Here is a 20,427-nt window from a genome sequence, read left to right as displayed (position 1 = left end):
TGACTCATGGGGAGGACGAACATTCTTGTACTGCTTAAAAGTTTGTCTGGCCCTGCATTGCCCTCCGTTGGCGAGTCGATGAGACTCATGCGGAGGACGATTACTTCTGATAGATAAGGGATTATCTGACCCTACATTGCCCTCCGTTGGATGAGCTAGCTTGGCTCTTGCGGGGGACGATAGATCTGTATTTTTCTTTGCTCCGTTTTGTTTTGCAACGTTTGCCCTCCGTTGGTGAGCCTTATCCCACGGCTCGTGCGGAGGACGAAATTGCTACTTATTGCCACTGCATTTCCAGGCTTGGTAATTGTTCAATCCTCGACAGGATCACAGCATCTTGCTGCCCAGGTTGGGGTATATTTATTGGTTGATTCTGCTGCATTTGCGAACTTACCGTGGTGGATACCGGTTAGTGCCTGCTCAACTTGCTGGTTCATCAAAGGACAATGAGGTACTGTGATTATTTGTGAACCTTACTGGGTGATGCAACCCGTGCAGGATTATTTGGTTTTCTGTGTCTACCTCCGTCTACGCTGTTCATCCGTGATGCTCCTTTACAAGTGCAGACTCTTTCATAAGGGGGTACGTGCAGGGTTCGACCTAATCATTTGCATTCTCAAGCCCTTTTATCAGGAATGTGTGTAAGGATGTGTGTTCTGTATTCCAGGTGTGGATAGCGTGGTTCTCAGTCATCCCAGACTTGGATGAGGGTGAAGAGAGTTATCTTCCACTGACACCATTCATTACGTTTTATTTCCAGGTAGATAAAGGTCAGGAGGGAACCAGTAATCTGGGGTATTACTCTTTGTGTTGTGCTAGAGGGGAACAGGAGAAGGGACTACTCATCGTTATTTTCTTTGTCGTTTCAGATCTCCTTCCCTGCCGTTCCCTCCCTTCCCCGCGGGCTTTATTGCCCTCATCTGATCCTTCCTTAACCTTTGGCTATCATAGCATTCAAGGTTTGGATAGATCAGGAGGTGGCTTATCTTTTGCATCACGCTGATCCCGAGGACTTGGAGGATAACAGAATATCCGACCCAAGATTATACGTCCTCCTGTTCAGCGGCTGTTAAAGATGGCTACTTTAGACGATGTTTTAGCTGCCCTTGTGTTAGTGCAGTCAGAACTGATCTCCTCTAGACAGGAGACCACGGATATCCGCAACCGCATGGATGAGCTCCAGAGAAACCCATTTAATGCAGGGGCCTCCAGTACCACTCCACCAAGTCCAGTGGTAGTGGAAATGCCTACCACTGTTCCATTGGCTAATCCGGAACGTTTTAAGGGGGACGCAGGTTCGGTACAGGTGTTCCTCACGCAGGTTATGCTGCATTTTTCTTGTAAACCTCGGTCCTTTCCCACTAATCAGGCCATGGTGGCTTTCCTCATCTCCTATTTGGCCGGTGATGCCGCCCAATGGGCGGTGCCCCTGCTCCAAAGAGATGACCCAGTCATACATGATTGGGAAGCGTTTAAAGAAGAGTTCCTCAAGGTTTTTGACCGTAGGGCGGATTCCTATGCCGCAGATAGGGAGTTACTACAGTTGAGACAAGGTAATCAAGATGTTTTGACCTACCTGAATTCATTTAGGAGATTAGTTACCGAAACAAAATGGCCTGATGCCAAACAAGCCTCTCTATTTCATCAAGGATTGCGAGAGGATATGAAAGACATAATAGCTCAGATAGACCCCCAGCCAGTCACCTGCGAGGATCTTATCAACTTAGTCTTACGATTGGATCATAGAATGCGGGACCATAAAGGCGATCCTAAACTACAGGGAAGAACAGTCCCTTTATCCGGGTCTTTGAAGCCGGCAGATAAGGAAAATGCACATCCTGCCGAACCCATGGATATCGGGGCAGTTAGGGCAGCTCTCTCCACTTCTGAGAAGGAACTTAGGCGTAAACATGGTCTGTGTTTGTACTGTGGGAAGAAGGGGCATTTTGTGCGGGAGTGCCCTGTGAAACCTAAGATGTCTAGATTCCGCAATTCCAATGGGATTTCTGTAGCGGCCGAAAAACCGTCAGAAATTTAGAGGACTCTGAGGTGAACGAAGGGGTTCCTTGGAGTCAGAAATACATCCCTTCTTTGCTTAAGAATCTAGTAGGGGCTCAGCACCTGTTCATTGAGGTTATGTTGTTGGTACAGGCTAGCTGGATCCCTGTGCATGCCATGATAGACTCAGGTGCTACGGGCATGTTCATGGATTCGTCCGAAGCACAGAGAGCCGGGATCGGGTTGGTTCCCAGAGAGACTCGAGAAGTTGTACATGCTGTGGATGGGAGACAGCTGGATTTAGGCCCTGTTGGGTACCATACAGGTGATATGGACATGACGTATGGGGGTCATAGTGAAAGGGTCAAGTTCAGCATAATCAATGCCCCGCAATACGGTGTCATCCTGGGTATTCCATGGCTGAAAAAACATAATCCGGACATAGAATGGGTTGCTGGCACCATTACGCTGAATTCCTCGTATTGTAGGGAGACATGGTACGAAAGGAACGAAAGGCCTTCTTTGGCATTAACCTGTATTGAGTACGTGTCTACAGCAGCTGAAAAAGAGGTGAGGTTACCAGAGGTATACCGGGAGTATGAATGTGTCTTCGATGATGTACAGGCTGAGACTCTCCCTCTTCATAGGCAATATGATTGCCAGATAGATCTGGTCCCTGGGGCGGTGGTTCCCTGTGGACGCTTGTATGCTTTAACCGAACCCGAAAATGTACATTTGAAAGAGTACTTGGACAAGCTGTTGAAACTTGGGTTCATTCGCTCATCCATGTCCCCTGCGGCTTCTCCGCTTTTTTTTATCCCAAAGGCCAACGGAGAACTGAAGGCGTGTGTTGACTTTAGGGCCTTGAATGCTGTGACGATAAAGAACAGGTATCCCCTTCCCTTGATCAGTGTGTTATTGGAACAGGTTAAGTCTGCCACCATATATACCAAGTTAGATCTGAAGGGTGCCTATCATTTGGTGAGGATGAGAAAGGGGGACGAATGGAAGACCGCCTTTAAGACCAGGTATGGGCTCTTCGAGTATTTAGTCATGCCGTTTGGACTCTGTAATGCCCCAGCGGCGTTTCAATACTTTTTGAATGAAGTGTTGCGGGAGATACTGGACCGTTACCTCATAGTCTACATAGACGACATTCTCATTTATTCTGATTCTGAGGAGGCCCATGTACACCATGTGCAAACTGTGTTGACCATTTTGCGGGAACACAGCCTGTATTGCAAGTTGAGCAAGTGCGACTTTCATGTGTCAACGGTTGAATTCCTGGGAGTCATGCTCAGCCCCCATGGACAGGAAATGGCCGAAAGGAAGATCAAGGCGGTCAAAGAGTGGCCTGTTCCTAGAAACGTGAAAGATGTGCAATGCTTCATAGGCTTCGCCAAATTTTACAGGCGTTTCATTAATCAGTTCTCTCGAGTGGTCGCTCCCATCACTCGATTGCTACGAAAAGCTCATCCTTTTGTTTGGGACTCTGCAGCCCAGGAGGCTTTTGTGACCTTGAAGGAGGCGTTCGTTTCTGCTCCAGTGCTTGCTCATCCGAATCCTGACAAGCCTTTCATCGTGGAGGCAGATGCCTCTAGTGTGGCCTTGGGAGCTGTACTATCTCAGAGACATGACCAAACTGGGCAGCTGCATCCTGTGGCCTACATGTCCCGAAAACTGAATGGGGCGGAGAGCAATTATTGTATCGCAGAAAAAGAGCTTCTGGCTATCAAGGTGGCATTTACTGAATGGAGGCACTTCTTGATGGGGGCCAAGCATCTAGTGACTGTATATACTGATCATCGCAACCTCCAGTTCATGACAGCAGCTAGGCATCTTACGCCCAGACAACTCCGGTGGATGCTCTTCTTTTCCGAGTTCCATTTTACTATCACGTACAGGCCTGGGGCAGCCAACAGGAAAGCTGATGCTTTGACTCGCCAATCCTCTTCCCGTGCTCCTGAGATGGGAGAGGAAAAGGCCATCATTACTCCTGTACAGAGTGTGTGTACCATACAACCTGATGCCTTTTTGGATGGGATTCGGAAGGTGGTCAACACCATTTATTGGAGGACATGGCTGCGTAGTCACGTCGAATGGAAGATGCTGGATGGCTTTCCAGTAAATAAGGGACGGCTTTTGGTTGCTACGGTTCCCCTTCGGAAGCAGGTGTACAGGTGGTGTCATTGTTCCCCCAGTGCGGGTCATCTAGGGGTGGAGAAGACAGTGGAATACCTCAATCGGAGGTGTTGGTGGCCGTAATTGAGGGCTGATGTTGCTGACTGGGTGTCCAAGTGTGTGGTCTGTGCGACAGTCAAGGCGGATCATCGTCGCCCTGCGGGGCTTCTGCAGCCTTTGCCCACACCTCAAGTTCCGTGGGAGCGTATATCGATGGATTTTGTGGTGGGTCTCCCTAGAGATCAGGGGTGTACGGCGATCATGGTGGTGATTGACTACCTGACTAAGATGGGACATTTCATCGCCTGCCCGCAAGTCCCTACGGCGGGGCAAGTGGCTCATCTACTAATGGTCCATGTGGTTCGTTTGCATGGGTTGCCGGCTGTCATCGTCTACGATAGAGGCTCCCAATTCACCGCGCAGTTCTGGAAGTCCTGGTGTTCCTCTTTGCACATTAAGACAGCGCTGTCCACCAGCTTCCACCCCCAGACGGATGGACAAACGGAGCGTCTCAATCAGACCCTGAAGCAATTCTTGAGATGCTATGTGGATCAGGGGAAGGAGAATTGGGTGGACTACTTATGGCTGGCGGAGGTGGCGTATAACAACGCTACACAGAGCGCTACGCATGTGTCTCCTTTTTACTGTACCTAGGGTCACCATCCTCGTTTCCTTCCTTTTCTCCATCCTGTACGTGAGGATAAGGTACCGGAAGCGGCGAAGAGGGTCTTGCATATCAAGGATACCCTGGCGAAGGCTCAGGGCAATCTCGTTGCTTCCAAGGCAGCCTATAAATGCACGGCAGACAAACATCGTCGTCCAGGACCTTTGTATCAAGTGGGAGATATGGTGTGGTTGTCAACTCAGAACATTAGATTTCGCAAACACAGTGTGTTCAACCCTCGCTACATCGGCCCCTACCCTATTGAGCGTTGTGTCAATCCGGTGGCGATGAGGCTGAAGCTCCCGAGACACCTGAAGGTGCATCCGGTGTTCCACGTGTCCTTGTTGAAGCCGTCTGTTTCCTCCGTGCGACGTCTCCCTCCACCTTTGGCGGTTCAGGATGGTTTCGAGTACGAAGTGGATGCCATTGTGGACTCGAGGTGGCAGGGTCGAGGCCTTCGTTATCAGGTCTCCTGGAAGGGTTACGGTCCGGAGGACAATACGTGGGAGCCCGCATCTGGAATTCATGCGCCCCGTCTGGTGTCTTTGTACCATAAGCGGTATCCCTTGCGTCCTGGGCCTTTGCGGCGCTCTTTGTGAGGAGGGGGATGTACTGTTATGTTCCCGTAGAGCGCCGCTGCAGCGAACAGGTGTTGGTGCAGATACCCCCGTGAAACTACGTCTCCCAGAGTCCTTTGCGGGGACGCACAGGAAGTTTACATAAGCGACTCACTTCCTGTTTATGGGGTCGGATATTCTTCGTACCATAGACCTTTGAATGAGACGAGCTGTGGCGGTTCTCTGTCTCTTGTCAAACGTTTCCTGCTGTTTACCTTGTGCTACGTTTGGACGGCTGTCCGGCCGGTAAATTTCATGTCTGCCCTCCGTTGGCGAGTCGGGTTGACTCATGCGGAGGACGAACATTCTTGTACTGCTTAAAAGTTTGTCTGGCCCTGCATTGCCCTCCGTTGGTGAGTCGATGAGACTCTTGCGGAGGTCGATTACTTCTGATAGATAAGGGGTTATCTGACCCTACATTGCCCTCCGTTGGATGAGCTAGCTTGGCTCTTGCGGGGGACGATACTGTATTTTTCTTTGCTCCGTTTTGTTTTGCAACGTTTGCCCTCCGTTGGTGAGCCTTATCCCACGGCTCGTGCGGAGGACGAAATCGCTACTTATTGCCACTGCATTACCAGGCTTGGTAATTGTTCAATCCTCAACAGGATCACAGCGTCTTGCTGCCCTGGTTGGGGTATATTTATTGGTTGATTCTGCTGCATTTGCGAAGTTACTGTGGTGGATACCGGTTAGTGCCTGCTCAACTTGCTGGTTCATCAAAGGACAATGAGGTACTGTGATTATTTGTGAACCTTACTGGGTGATGCAACCCGTGCAGGATTATTTGGTTTTCTGTGTCTACCTCCGTCTATGCTGTTCATCCGTGATGCTCCTTTAGAAGTGCAGACTTTTTCATAAGGGGGTACGTGCAGGGTTCGACCTAATCATTTGCATTCTCAAGCCCTTTTATCAGGAATGTGTGTAAGGATGTGTGTTCTGTATTCCAGGTGTGGATAGCGTGGTTCTCAGTCATCCCAAACTTGGATGAGGGTGAAGAGAGTTATCTTCCACTGATACCATTCATTACGTTTTATTTCCAGGTAGATAAAGGTCAGTAGGGAACCAGTAATCTGGGGTATTACTCTTTGTGTTGTGCTAGAGGGGAACAGGAGAAGGGACTACTCATCGTTATTTTCTTTGTCGTTTCAGATCTCCTTCCCTGCCGTTCCCTCCCTTCCCCGCGGGCTTTATTGCCCTCATCTGATCCTTCCTTAACCTTTGGCTATCATAGCATTCAAGGTTTGGATAGATCAGGAGGTAGCTTATCTTTTGCATCACGCTGATCCCGAGGACTTGGAGGATAACAGACTGATTTGAATCGGACGAGTATTCCAAGCGTCTATCAGACTGTGTCTATTTGTGTTACAGTCCATCCATATCTAAAAGATTACTACCGAGGCATACACATCCGTATTCCTCATACACGACCCCGGCACACACTCCTTGTGAAGTGGGTCCATTCCAAGTTTTCCCTAAACGGATTCTGACCTATGACCCTTGCAGAGAAGTGTTGTTGCTTTCCTGATAATGGTGCAGTGTGTGCCAAAACGCGCGTAGAAGATCCATCTAGCAGCCACTTTATGTTTATCGTTATTGTGTATGTCTTTCTAGATTTGCATTAAACAAAATATTTTTGTTGTTTGTATCTTCCAAGTATGTATAAACCTCTTTGTATTTTGTTCAACTGTATTATTGTATTTAGTGTCCCTTTACATTATGATTAGAATATGTTTAAATTAATTTGTCTTTATGATACGTGTTTTGAACTTTCAAATATTACTTCCGTGTACACTGAGTTGACTACATCATGTTGCTAGTGCATATGGTCTGCTAATTGTTATAGACCTTTAATTGCCATGGGGTTTTCCTTCAATTGTATAAACCACGTGGACCACCTAAACTTTACATTACAAATCACAACAAACTTCATCCTGGGTGGAACCCTACTCTACCAGCTCCCAGGCACCCAAACCAACGCTAGACACCGTACTGACATCCACGACAGATACATGATCACCAGGCAAGACCGCGTAAACAGGCATGGAGAATGAATTGCAATGATCTAAATAGACATCTTCATCTGCACTGCCTCCGCTGAAACTGGAACAAGTCAAATGGACTACCTCAACTGTAAATTACAAATCACAGAAATCTTCATCCTGGTCTACCACCTTCCTGGCCTCCAAACAAACTTTGCAAGCAACATTACGGATTTCTTCACCCCCCCTAGTCCACTACTACAGTGCTTTTATTCTCCTAGTAGACCATCTAGATTTCCATCTAGAAGACAAGACCGACTCCAACTCAGTTGCCATTAAGGATAATCTCTGAAACTTGGAACCAGTCTAACGTGTCACAAAGCCCACCACACTGTCTGACATATCATAGAACGTGTCTTCACTTCCTTCAACATCATTATGATCAACACACCGAGACCTGTCGCCTGGACAGACCACACCATAGTCAGATTAACAATCAGCATTAATCAAGACAGAAGAACCCCCACAGTGGGCCCAGGATGTCGATACTGGAACAACCTAACTGAAGCAGATTGGATGACCGCCCTGCACAAAAGCAAACCGGCACACACGGACCTCTTGCCACTCAAAATCGAAATCTTCAACAAGTGGCTCACCAACAGTGCCGACACCCTGGCCCACATGAAACAAGACCACATGGCTTGAACAAAAAAGCAAGATGGTACATGGAAAACCTCAGAATGACTGAACGACACTTACAAACAAGTGGAGCAGAAACTGAGAACCAGGAAAGAGGACATGTAAAAAGATGCTTTCATAGCCCCCCACAAAAGTTACAAACAACTAATCTGAGAAACTATAAGGAAGGCCCTAGTTAAATGAATAAACACGAGCTTCAGCAGCAGAAAAGAAATCTTCTCAATTGTCAAGGTCTTCCCCATACCTGCCATCGGCAAAGGTAGCCCATCACAAGCTTTGTGTAACAACCTCTTAAACTTCTTTTGCAGCAGGATCACAACTTTATACAACACCTTTGCCCTGCAACCAGACACCCCCCAGAAGTCTCCCAATAAAAAATAGAAGACAACACAATCACCACATGGAGCACCATTAGCACATAGGAAACCACAACAATCATGAAGACCACTCACTCCGAGACCCTGGCGGACCCCTGCCATCACCATGCTTTTGGCAAAGGAGTGATCCCTATCAGCGAGACCTTCATACCCATTTTTAGCGCCTCCAGAAATCTAACCAACTTTTTGAAACCATGGAAACATGTAGCCGCCAATGCCCTCCTAAAGAAACCCTCAGCTGACCTGACCTAACTCACCAATTACCAACCAATGTGTCTCATTCCCTTACCTGTCAATGCTTGGAAAAAAACATCAATGAGCACCTCTCTAACCAATTGCCAAAGACCAGCTTCTCGACGCCACACAGCAACGGATGACATCAGGATGACCCTCGACAGGTTGAAAAATGCAGCCCTCATCTTCCTAGACCTATCAGCAACCTTCAGCATAGTCTCCCATTCTAATCTGAAGATTCCACGAAGCAGGCATTCAGGGACACTCCCTCAAATGGATCTGCTCCTTCCTCACTGGAAGAAACCAAACCATCAACATGCCCTCCTGCTCCTCTGAAGCATGAGACCTAATCTTCGGAGACCCGCAGGGCTCCACACACAGCCAGACACTCTTCAACATCTACAAGATTACTCTGGCGGTCGACATATGAGCTCACAACATAAACCACCTCACTTATGCCATCGAACACAACTAAAACTTTCCTTCTCAAACAAAAAAACTAGGACCCAGACCAAGTTCACCACATGCTTGACTGAAGTGTTCACCTGGATGAAATCCAATTGCCTCAAACTGAGTTCAAACTAAACTCAGACAAATCGCAGTGGCGGTCTTTTCAAAAGACACCTCACCATGGAACTAAACCTGGTGACCCACAAACCTTAGACCCACACCTTGCTTGCAAAAGAGAAACCTTGGAATATAATAGACAACGAACTAGACATGACTGTCCAAGTCAACGCAGTGGTCTCATCCGGCTTCAACACCCTAAGGATGCTGAAGAAAATCTTCAAGGGTCTACCAGACAACAGGAAAACAATCACCCCAGCCTGCATCACCAGCAGTCTAGACTATAAAAATACACTGTAAGAAGGGATAACCAACCAGCTCACAAGAAGACTGTAGACCATCCAAATGCAGCAGCCAGACTAGTCCTCAACCTCGAATGTTGAGCCCACAACATACCACACCTTGGAGAACTTCACTGGCTCATGATACACAAGTACACACAATTCAAACTCCTCACCCATATCTAAAAACACTCCACAACATGCTCTGCCGAAATAAGCAGCCACATTCACTTACCCTTGCCTTCCAGAAACCTCCACTCTGCTGGTCTCTCATTAACACACACCCTAAGCTTAACAAAAGCAGAGCAGAGAGACTTGCCTTCTTGTATCTGGCTCCTAAAGCCTGGAACTACCTCACACAACACATCAGAGCCTCTTTCTTTCTTATTAACTTTCGCAAAAAGCTGAACACATGTGGGCACATGCATCATTCGTTTTTGCATTCGCAAACGGTGCGATTCGCGAAAATTGGCCGTTTGCGAATGCAAAATTGAATTTTGGGATGCATGAATGTTAAAGTCCAATTCGCAAATTTAGGAATCGCAATAGTTTTTGCGTTTTCTAAAATTATTCGCAAAATATAAGGAATCGCATATTCATTGCAAAAAAGTGCATGCATGAAAAATCGCAATTTGCGTTTTTTTAAGAAATCGCAAATTGCGATTCTTATTTTTAGAAGAGGTCTGAGGTGGTGGTATTTTTTTCGGGTGAAAGTGATTTGAAAGTCATATAAGGGGAACACCAATGCATCTTACATTCATTCACTATGGCTGCAGTCATTGTAGTTGCCCGTAGGATTAGGTTGAGAGCTGCTGCTAGGAGGAGAAGGATGATTAGTGAAAGATTTTTTAGATTACGCATTACATTATTAGGGCAGACTGAGCCAGAGATATATGATAAGTATAGGCTCAATGGTGATTCTATTTTAGAGTTGATTGCGGATTTGGACCCAATTTTGCAGAAGCAGACACGTAGGACCCAAGCCATTCCTACTCATGTTCAGGTACTCTGTTCGCTCCACCTTCTTGCCTCGGGGTCTTTCCAGGGTGTCATAGCCATTGCTGGTGGGGTCTCCCAGAGTTCTCTGTCTAGGTTTTTAAATAATTTTCTAGATGCTATGTTGCAAAGGATAAGGCATTACATTACTTTCCCTACAACTGCGCAGGAATTGCTTCAAACCAAGTTAGACTTCTACAACTTGGCACATTTCCCACATGTCATAGGCTGCATAGATGGCACACATATTCCTATTTGTCCTCCTTCTGATAATGAGTACATTTTTCGCAATAGGAAATTTTACCATTCTCTCAACATTCAAGCTATATGTTACTCCAAAACTATTATCACTGATCTAGTTGCTAGCTTCCCTGGAAGTGCCCATGATTCCTACATTTTTAGACATGGTAGACTGCTGGCTGGAGAATTTGGTGATGGGTATTTGCTTGGTAAGTGTTTTTTATGGAAATAAATTTAATTTGTGAAATAATACTTACCATTAACACTAATAGATTGTCATTCCACCTTTTCATGTACTGTAGGTGATAGTGCTTATGGTGTCAGAACATTCATACTCACACCTTATCTGACTCCTACTACTCGCAAAGAGCAGCAGTACAACCATGCCCATATTTCAACTCGCAATGTCATTGAAAGAACGTTTGGAGTTATGAAATCTAGATTTCGCATACTACATAAAACAGGAGGTGCCTTACAATATCGCCCTGAAGTTTGCTGTAAGATAGTTGCAACATGTGCCATGCTGCACAACGTAGCAACTAAGAGAGGACTTGAATTGGATTTTGAGGATGTCTTGCAAAACAATGACAACCAACCCCAACAACCCCAAGCCAGAATACTTGGACCAGACGCTGCAGAGGGTAGGAGAAGGAGGGCAGAGATCACACAACATTACTTTTAATACAGGTATGACACTTACAAAACTTATATTTAATTGACATGCTCTGTTTATTAATGTAAATGTTCAATGAATGTTAAAAAAGTTAGACATCATAATGGCTCTTTGATAAAGTAAATTTACATGTATTGTGTTGTAATAAACTTTTGCAAAGCATAAATCTTATGATGACAAATGTATCATGTCACTTTCTGAAACATGCTATTTCCTTCTACCTCTCACCCCTAAGGCTTTACTTGTGACATTGTCAGTGCCCTTGGTCATGCTGGTTCCTTTGGAACCTTTCCTATTGCTGCGGCGTTCCACTACTTGACTACTACTCCCTTGCTCTGCTATATCGGCCCCACCATAACTGACCTCCTCTTCCACAGGCATTTCACTATTTCTCACAACTTGCATGTTATTTGTTAAAGTCATGAATGAGGACATTCCCCTGGAAACATCATCACAGCACTTTGTCAGGCCCTTCTGCATGGCAACTGCATTCTTGACAAACTGTGCTGTGCTCATGCACATTCTAGTCATTGCCCTACTACATGTTTGCATAGAGATGTTTGACAGTTTTGACCTTTTAGACTGAAATAAATATTGAGTCTTCATTGTTGCACACATGGAATCAATGGAAGCTGCTATTCGGTCCAGTTTTTGAGAGGACACCACATGGGCATTTTCCAATACTGTGTTAAACTACTACTGATGGCACTGAAATCATCACTCATATTACTTATTTTGTTTTTAATGATCCTAATGTATTTTCCTTGCAGACGCTGAATTTTTAAAAGCTTCAATTCACCACACTGGCACTGGTGTCATCATCATTATTTGATCTGCGCTGCCCATGACGTGTTCTGCGCCTAAAAAATTGCTGCAATCTATGACGTCTGCCAAGCTGTCTTTGAGGGGGTGCAGGGTTTTGTGGAGTAACTTGGACTTGAACAGTATCATTTTGTGGTACATCGCTGTCTGACTCTGGTAGTTGACGTACTCTGTGACGTGGATTACTTCTCTGGACTGTTGGTGAGGATGCTTCAGAATGATTTTCAACAGAATTCAGCAAATCCTCAGTAAAAGACTCAGCAAAGTCTATGAAACCTGTGTCCAGGTCTGCATCTATGGTTAAAAGAGTGCAGAAATGTGGTTACTATGTGTGAAATGTACTTTATGTTGCATTAAATAAAGTACTACATTTGTATATTCAAAACATGTTTACAGCCTACTTTTGTTGCCTATTACTATATATAATGTTGTTTTTTAAATACACTCAATTTACAAATGTGTTCTGCAAATGACAAGAACAAACTACAAGTACCATGGTGCATTGCAGCTATTAGGAAAAGTGATATTGCTCTCACATCCATAGGTTAAACATTTAAGCAGATAGTGAAACAAACCAACATCAATTATGATGTAGTTTAAAGTGGCCAGCAGAGACAAACATTACATTAAAAAAAACACAGAAAGCATCTTTACCTTGTGAAGTTCCTGGAAGCTCTGATGTGTCAATGTCTATTAATCCAATCACTGCTTCTATGGAAAGGGTTCCTTCAACAAGGTCCTCAAGGGGTGTAGTTGGCTTGTCTTTGGGAGTTCCTCCACCGGTCTTTCTGGCAGACTTCATGCGGGTCGCAAGTCTTTCTTTTGCGCGACTGCGCAGATCATACCATCTTTTTTGCAGGTTGGTGATGTCTCTGTGTGCTACTCCTACTGCATTAACTTTGGCTTGTATTGCCAGCCAAAGTTTCCTTTTCACCCATTCAGGCACCTTAAGGGACTGCTTGCCAAACAACTGATCCTTTCTCGCTGTCACCTCTTCTATAAGAATCTCTAACTCCTGTTCACTAAATTTCACTTTTCTTTTCCTTGCATGCTGCTCTTGAGAAACATTTTCAGAATCCATTGCTTTAGAGGTTAAAACAGGCTCCTCCACTACCAACAGGCACAGCTCCAACTGCCAGAAGTCTCTCCTGTAGTTCAAATGCAGAATCAGGTGCATTTGATTGCTTCCCTAGCTTCCTGGCAGTAATTGAATTGAGATGCATCATGTGTGCATTTTCGCAATTTGCGAATTCGCAAATAAGAATAACGCATTTTTATGCGATTCGGTAAAAATTGCGATTTTTACCGAATCGCATAAAATTTGCGAAAAAATGATGCATTTCATTTTGCGATTCCTTATTTGCGATTCCCTAAATTTCGCAAATAAGGAATCGCAAAATGTACCGATGATGCATGTGCCCGTTTGTGTTTTGAGTAAGCCCTTCAGGTCTAGCCCCAAACACCTGCTTCAGGGCATGTAGATGCTGTCACTTGTGATTAGTGTGTTATAAAAATACTAATAACATAAGTACAGGCCCATGCCTCTGTGCACACACACAATTAGCATAAGGCCAGGGTGCAAGATAACAGTAGGATATCACTTTATATGCAGTCGAGCACTCAGGGCAGAGGTACATATCCGCTCATCATGCAGCCTTATTTAAAGATTGAAAAAGAAGGCCAGATGCCAAAAAGTGAAAAAGTGGCGGATAACCTGCCCGCCACATTTAGATTGCCATTAACATCAATGCACTCTAAATACGGTGAATGGGAGAGCAGCCACTTTTCGGGAGATGTTCCAGATTTGCCTGCTTATAAACAAGGCCCTTGAGGCCCTAAAAAGATGGCCATTTCCAACCATTCCATGACCTAGAGGGGAGATAATGACATGGCCTTCTGAGTGAGTTGGATACTACCGCAACAGTGTATCAGACTTAACAGGAAATTATAAAATAAAATAAGTTCAGTATATTTATGTATTTAAATATAGAGCAGACATTGCTAAAAGGTGCTAGAGAGCTAACCAAATTGGAAATGAACCATTGCATACGGTACAGCAGAACATTACGAGGGCACACAGTTACATTATCTGAAGATATCAATACATTTAAAAAGCTGCAAACAGTGCAGTATATGTTGCAACAATCATTACATTTGAGTAAAAGGATGTCGACTGCTGTCACGTTCAAGATGGAGTCTAATGAAATAGAGGTAGTACAATAAATCACAAGGCATTGATCAGTGCGGAGACTGAACCTGAGAGGTCAAAACTGGGGAAGAGAGGTTAGCTAAAATGTCCTAGAAAGAGGAGGGTGTTCAGTTTCGATTTAAAGATAACCTTTGTGTGATGGCACATAGGTGTGGAGGTAAGAGGTATAATATTCTGGTTATACTTCATGAGGTGGATTGAGGCATAAGCATTCCTATTTAAAGGTTGGTGGTTCAAGAAGAAGTGCTTTGACATTTTGCGATGGTCTAGTGTCCCATAAAGTTTCTGGCTTAACCTATCTGGGAGCGCCACTATAATATAGTCCCAATCTGCCAATGTTGCACGGGGAATGGTAAAAGGTAATTGGAGAGGCAACTCAGTGTTGCAAAGGAAGGGTAACAATGTGTAGTTCAGTGATAAAAGTATTATCTTCTCTTGAAACGAAACTCCATATACTGTATCCTTCATTTTACTTTTCGGAATGTAATGAACTCTCCTTAGGTGGCACTACCAGAAAGTCAATGACTCATCTCACACTCATAGGTGCTGGGTGTAGAGGTGCAGCGGATTCTGCAGCATCCCCAAAAGTAATTGCGCTCGAGTTCAGAAAGTGAATGAGCAATAAATATGTCTTTACATTTTTTATTTATCTTGTCACATTTGCTCTGCATTAACAGACAAAGGTCACAGTCATGCTATGTATTCTGATAAATTGCTGCTTATTCTTTTGACATGGACATTGGTGTTTACTTTTCACCGTAAGAATAACAACTGAGAGGATTTTATAAAAATGACATATCTGACAATCTTATTGAAGTACAAGGAGTGTGAAAGGAATGGTAGGGCTTTAATTGTTTTTCGAACACAACACAATGCAACCTGTAAATGGACTGCACAATGATTTAAAGATATATCAGCAGTTATGAAACTTCAATTGGAACACCTTTTTGTAATTCTGAAATAAAACTTTTTAGTAGTTTTGAAAGAAATCAAGAAACTTTACTTGGTGATATGCAAATGACGAATATTCAATGAAACCTGATTTCCACAGACTGTCATTTGTGGGCTAAATACTTTAATCAGTGAAACTGTATATCTGTGCAAATTTAGTGAACAATTCAATGAAAATGTTCTGTCTGTAAATGACAATACGCTACCACGCCATGCTTTAGTAATATATTTCTGATTGTGTGCTCCAAAATGTAGTATCAGCTACATACCACATCCTTACTACTCTCATGCTACTCTTCTTTATGTTACGCTTGAAATGTTCACAATCCTGTGACTTTGGCGATGTAATAATGATGGCAGCACCCCAGAGTAAAAATTGTTCCAGCACCACTGGTTAGACCGAGGAAATGCAATTTTTTGTTGGGAGATAATTCAGTGGGCTCAAGCAGATGAGCGTTGTTTTACACCCCACTGCTTCAGGCGTCTACATGGATGTTGCTTTGTGGCACCTGGGCCCCACCATGTGGTCTCATGCTGCCTCTGCATACTGTCTATTGGTTTTACTTCAGAATGAATTAGAATGAGTAGTGGCTTCTGCTGTTGGTAAATGATGTGTGGATTGGTGTAATAAGGTCTTCCCTTCTCTTCCTTCTTTACACCATGTCTTCCTTTCTTGTTCAGCCTTGGAACACTTAGAATGTTCATTGATGTCACGGAATGTGGTGTGACTGATATGTGACAGTTGACTCCTGGCTGAGCTCAAGGAAACAGCTCGTGGTGGGGCGTACTTTATGCCTATTACCTTCATGGCTTTACTTTAAGCTTCCTGTAACTCAATTACAAATAAAGATATAACTTGGAACCTACATCTTGGCATCCTGAAGATTCTTACTGTTAACAATCGGCTAAAGGACTGGGGGACCATACATGTTAACAGAATACCTGGAGTGAGAGTTGGACGAGGTAGCTTGACTTGTGATTGGATTGAGTGCCTTTCATCACTGGCATGTCTGTTTTGTGTATGTATGAGAGATCATAACAAAATGCTAATCCTTCTTGAGTGATTGTGAGCAGTGGTGCCAAAACATTTATCAGAGGGAGGGGGGCTGCCATCAAAGTTACATCACTGAATTCATAAGGGTTGCGAAAAATCCAAGTACTTCAAAACGAAAATGTACAGTAAAGGAGCCTTGTTCATTCATCAGGAGACTGGTATGTGTGTGGTATGTAGTTGATGATTTATTTTGGAGCACACTATCGCGAATACATCGTTAAAATATGGGGTGGTAGCACACACTGTCATTTGCAGGCAGCACATTTGTCATTGAAATGGCCGCAACATTTGCAATGACATGGAGTTTTACTAATAAAGCTATGTTGCCCGCAGACGATAATGTGTGGAAATCGGGTTCTAGCAAACCATATTGACATTAGTGTACTAAGAGGCAAGCCAGTATTCCTCTATATCATACACGTGGCCTAGATTCTTTAAGTTTATTAAATCTAACATAAAAGGTGACTGAAGAGCGCCCATCCTGAATTGAAGTATTTAAAAGTGTACTCATATTTGGTAATAAAGAAAAAGGAGGCTCTATAAAATACAATATTTGCCTAGTATCACACAATTTGGACAAGCAGCGAAGTCGGACTTGACTGCAGGCTATCTGGTTTCACAATTTGAATTGCAGCCACCAGATAGGTATCTATGTCTCGGGTTACATCATGGGTCACTGTTTTGTCTTTCAATCTTGGCTCATCTTGAGAGATCATAAACACATGAAAACCCGTTCTCTAAGGTAAATTATACTAAAATGGAGTGTATCAGTCGCTTTGGTTTTCTACTCTGCGAAGTGTGAATATCACTTAAGGTTATATCTGCAGCAAAACCCCTTATTCTTTTTCTTTTTATATTATATGGTGATTTGCAACACTCTTTTGCCTATCATTAAAAAAGGGCCCTTTTCCCACTGACAGTCCTCTGGAAGACAAAAGGTGACCGAATTATACTTTATACATTCCTCAATATATTCAGTGCACCAACAAACTTTAGACTAAACCACAACCACCAACTACTGGTGAAAAAAGTGCGGTGGGACAAAATGACCCCTCACGGGCCAACCACCAATGGGGTTACTGGTAGGTACTCACCAGATCAACCCTCATCATCGGTGGTCATTCTGTCCCAAAAAGAAAAAGAAGTGTCCAAATGAAGAAAAAAATTAAACTGTGTAAGTGCAGTAGAGTGATAAATAGATACACTCTACATGTGTGACGAAACGTAATTAAAATTGGCAGGCACACCTCTATCGCAATTACTTTATTATTCACTAGGTGTGAACAGTCAAATTAAAAATGTGTTGGTTGCTATCCATGCATACCAATCTCACATACCAACATGTTTCTTTGCCTCAAAATGTTTGGCAAATTTTTCAGGGCCAGACACCTCGTCACAGCACCAGAGTTGGATACACCATTCTAGAAGACTGTCAATCGAGAAAGAGCTGTGTTAAAACATGGCCGCTAGCTCCCAAATAGATCTATGTTTTGGAATTAAAATCTTCATAATTACCCTCACTCAGCTTATGTCACTCATACCAGCTTGTGAGGTGACACTGTAGTAGTACAAACTCCTCATGTGAGTCCTCTTTTTTTGATTGACCCTTCAGTCGTAGTATCAATCTACAACCATGCCCCAAACATGGAATGAAATTATTTTAGAGGAAACACGTACTGAGCTATTGCAAACTTTTATCAGTACTGGTCAAACTTATTAGTGTGCGGTCTTCACACACATACATATACTGCATATCGATACATTAAGCAGCTTCAGCGTATCGGTACTGATCATCATTTTCCACTACCTTACGCCTTAATGTGGGGTCTCCACACACCCCGAAGCATGCATCACCTATATTCACTGCTTTTGCCTCTGATTTCGGAAATAACTATCATGGTCTTAATCTACATGTTTACTGCACGCGACCACTGCCCATACCGCGAATGCCACGACACCAGACTCCACTATGACGCCAGCAGCCTCCACGCACTCAACGCCGGCCCAAACCACATCTGCTTCCAGGCCACCCCGAAACGGACCCACGGGCCCTTTTCCTGCCGCACCTGCAACTTCACCTGCGACCGAACCACCAAACCTTCAAGGACTGGACCCAACCACCTCCGCTGCATACTCCTCAACACCCGCTCCGCATGCAAACACGCCATCGAGCTCTGGGATCTGCTCGACACCTCCGCCCCAGACGTTGTCTTCCTGATGGAACGACTCCTCGGCGCCCGACATAGCTATAGCCATCCCGGGCGGCTACAAGATCACCCGCAGGGATCGCGCCAACGGAACCGGAGGAGGAATTGCCATCGTCCACAAGTCCACCCTCAAGGTCACCACCCACGCAGAGGACACCCTCAAAATTGCCAAACACCTACACTTCTGGATCCACACCGACCCCAACACCACCCTCAGAGGAACACTCATCTACAGACCCCCGTACCCCGGGCTCAGTTCAGCGACTCCATCGCCGACCTTGCCAGCTCCCACACACTCGCCTCCACGGACTACATCCTCCTCGGGGACCTGAACTGCCCCCTCGAGAACAACAACGACGCTAACTCTGCCTAAACAAACAAAACGTCAGGCAAATATCAGATTAGCGTGAACCCTCCGTTAATGGCAGAGAGGGCACGCGAACACTTCACTGAATTACACAAACACAACGCCATGTTATCAGTGGGATAATCACTGGCCTTCAGCGGGCGGGGCATGGGGTCTGTGAAATGTGGGAGACTTCACAATCTGACGGGGGCACCCCATTTTACGTAACGTTACGCCACTGAGCACGGCTTGTCCAACATGGCTCTACATGTACTATCGACCAGATACCTGTATCCGTATTCGTACTGTGTGTCCCACTGTAGCTCAGTCTGTGCTGCAGCAAGTCATTTTTTCTGTTCTCTTCTCCAGCATGATTCCACTTTCAGTTCCGTTTACTTTCTTATTTCTGTACCCTTCTCAAACTTACAGATTAAGTCACCAGTTTGTCCACCATCAGGACCCCATTTTCTTTGCTGCTTTAGGACTCGTCACCCTGTGACCACGGAGTCGTGTGTGATCTGTACACACAGTACAAGGTGGCGAACTGTTGTAAGCTTGTAACGTAAAGGGTGAGTGCTGCAGGCAGGTGGCACTGCATGTAACCTGCACAGCGACCAGTGTGGTGCTTGTGTGTATGTTCGTGAAAGGACTGCTGGGCACGTACGAAGAGACCACAGCATATAAATTGTGGGGAACACGGTTATCAGAGGGTGTTGTGCACAAATATCAATTTACTGTCACAGAGCTGATTAGTGGCTTGTGCCTCCATTGTGTGTCAGTGGGGTGTTTATGGGAAGCAGTGAGCCCTTTAACTTGGGGTCTATACGTGCCATACTAGGAGATACATTCTGTCCACAAGCTCATCCTGTGCAGAGGACTCTGGCACAGCCTTTTTGTTGCTGTTAGGAACCCTGAGGCAACACTGTGTTATGTGAGAGACTATAAATTGTCTGTCACTGCTGTAGTTGGGGGCAGTGCAGAGGGGTTCATAATTCCTGTGCTCAGGGGTTTGCAGAGGGGTCCTGCACCACCCAAGAGGTCTAGTGCTGCTCCCTGCTGTGTGATGGAATGCCTAGGCAGGGATGAAGGATGTGCGTAGGAGGGGCATGGATGGCGGATGTGTATAGTACATGATTGATGAGTGTGTGGAGTGTGGGAGATGGGACATCGGGAGGAAGGGTGTGGGGTGCAAGAACTGGGGTTTTACAGAAGCGTAAGTAATGTAGGGGAGAAAAGCTGCAAGCAAAAACGAGAAAGGTGGGCAAAGGGAGGGTGGTAGGTATGCCAGTGTACAGTTGCCACTGTTTATAAGTAAAGCTCGTGTGCATATAC

At 44.9% G+C, this 20,427-nt stretch overlaps 1 long non-coding RNA gene across 2 annotated transcripts in view; it reads left to right on the top strand.

Moving 5' to 3' along the window:
* The window catches only part of LOC144781266 (uncharacterized), a 249,229-nt gene extending 236,516 nt beyond the window's left edge, over positions 1-12,713 (top strand). The window contains exons 3-4 of one of the 2 annotated variants that reach the window (XR_013600927.1): positions 11,136-11,520; positions 12,277-12,713. This is a non-coding gene — a long non-coding RNA (uncharacterized LOC144781266). The remainder of the gene's footprint in view (positions 1-11,135; positions 11,521-12,276) is intronic. The other variant, XR_013600926.1, reaches the window with a different exon arrangement.
* The last annotated feature ends 7,714 nt before the right edge of the window (positions 12,714-20,427 follow it).

The sequence above is a fragment of the Lissotriton helveticus genome, chromosome 9 (genome assembly GCF_964261635.1).
Source record: "Lissotriton helveticus chromosome 9, aLisHel1.1, whole genome shotgun sequence".
Classification (NCBI taxonomy): domain Eukaryota; kingdom Metazoa; phylum Chordata; class Amphibia; order Caudata; family Salamandridae; genus Lissotriton; species Lissotriton helveticus.
This window is presented reverse-complemented; position numbering and strand designations above follow the sequence as displayed.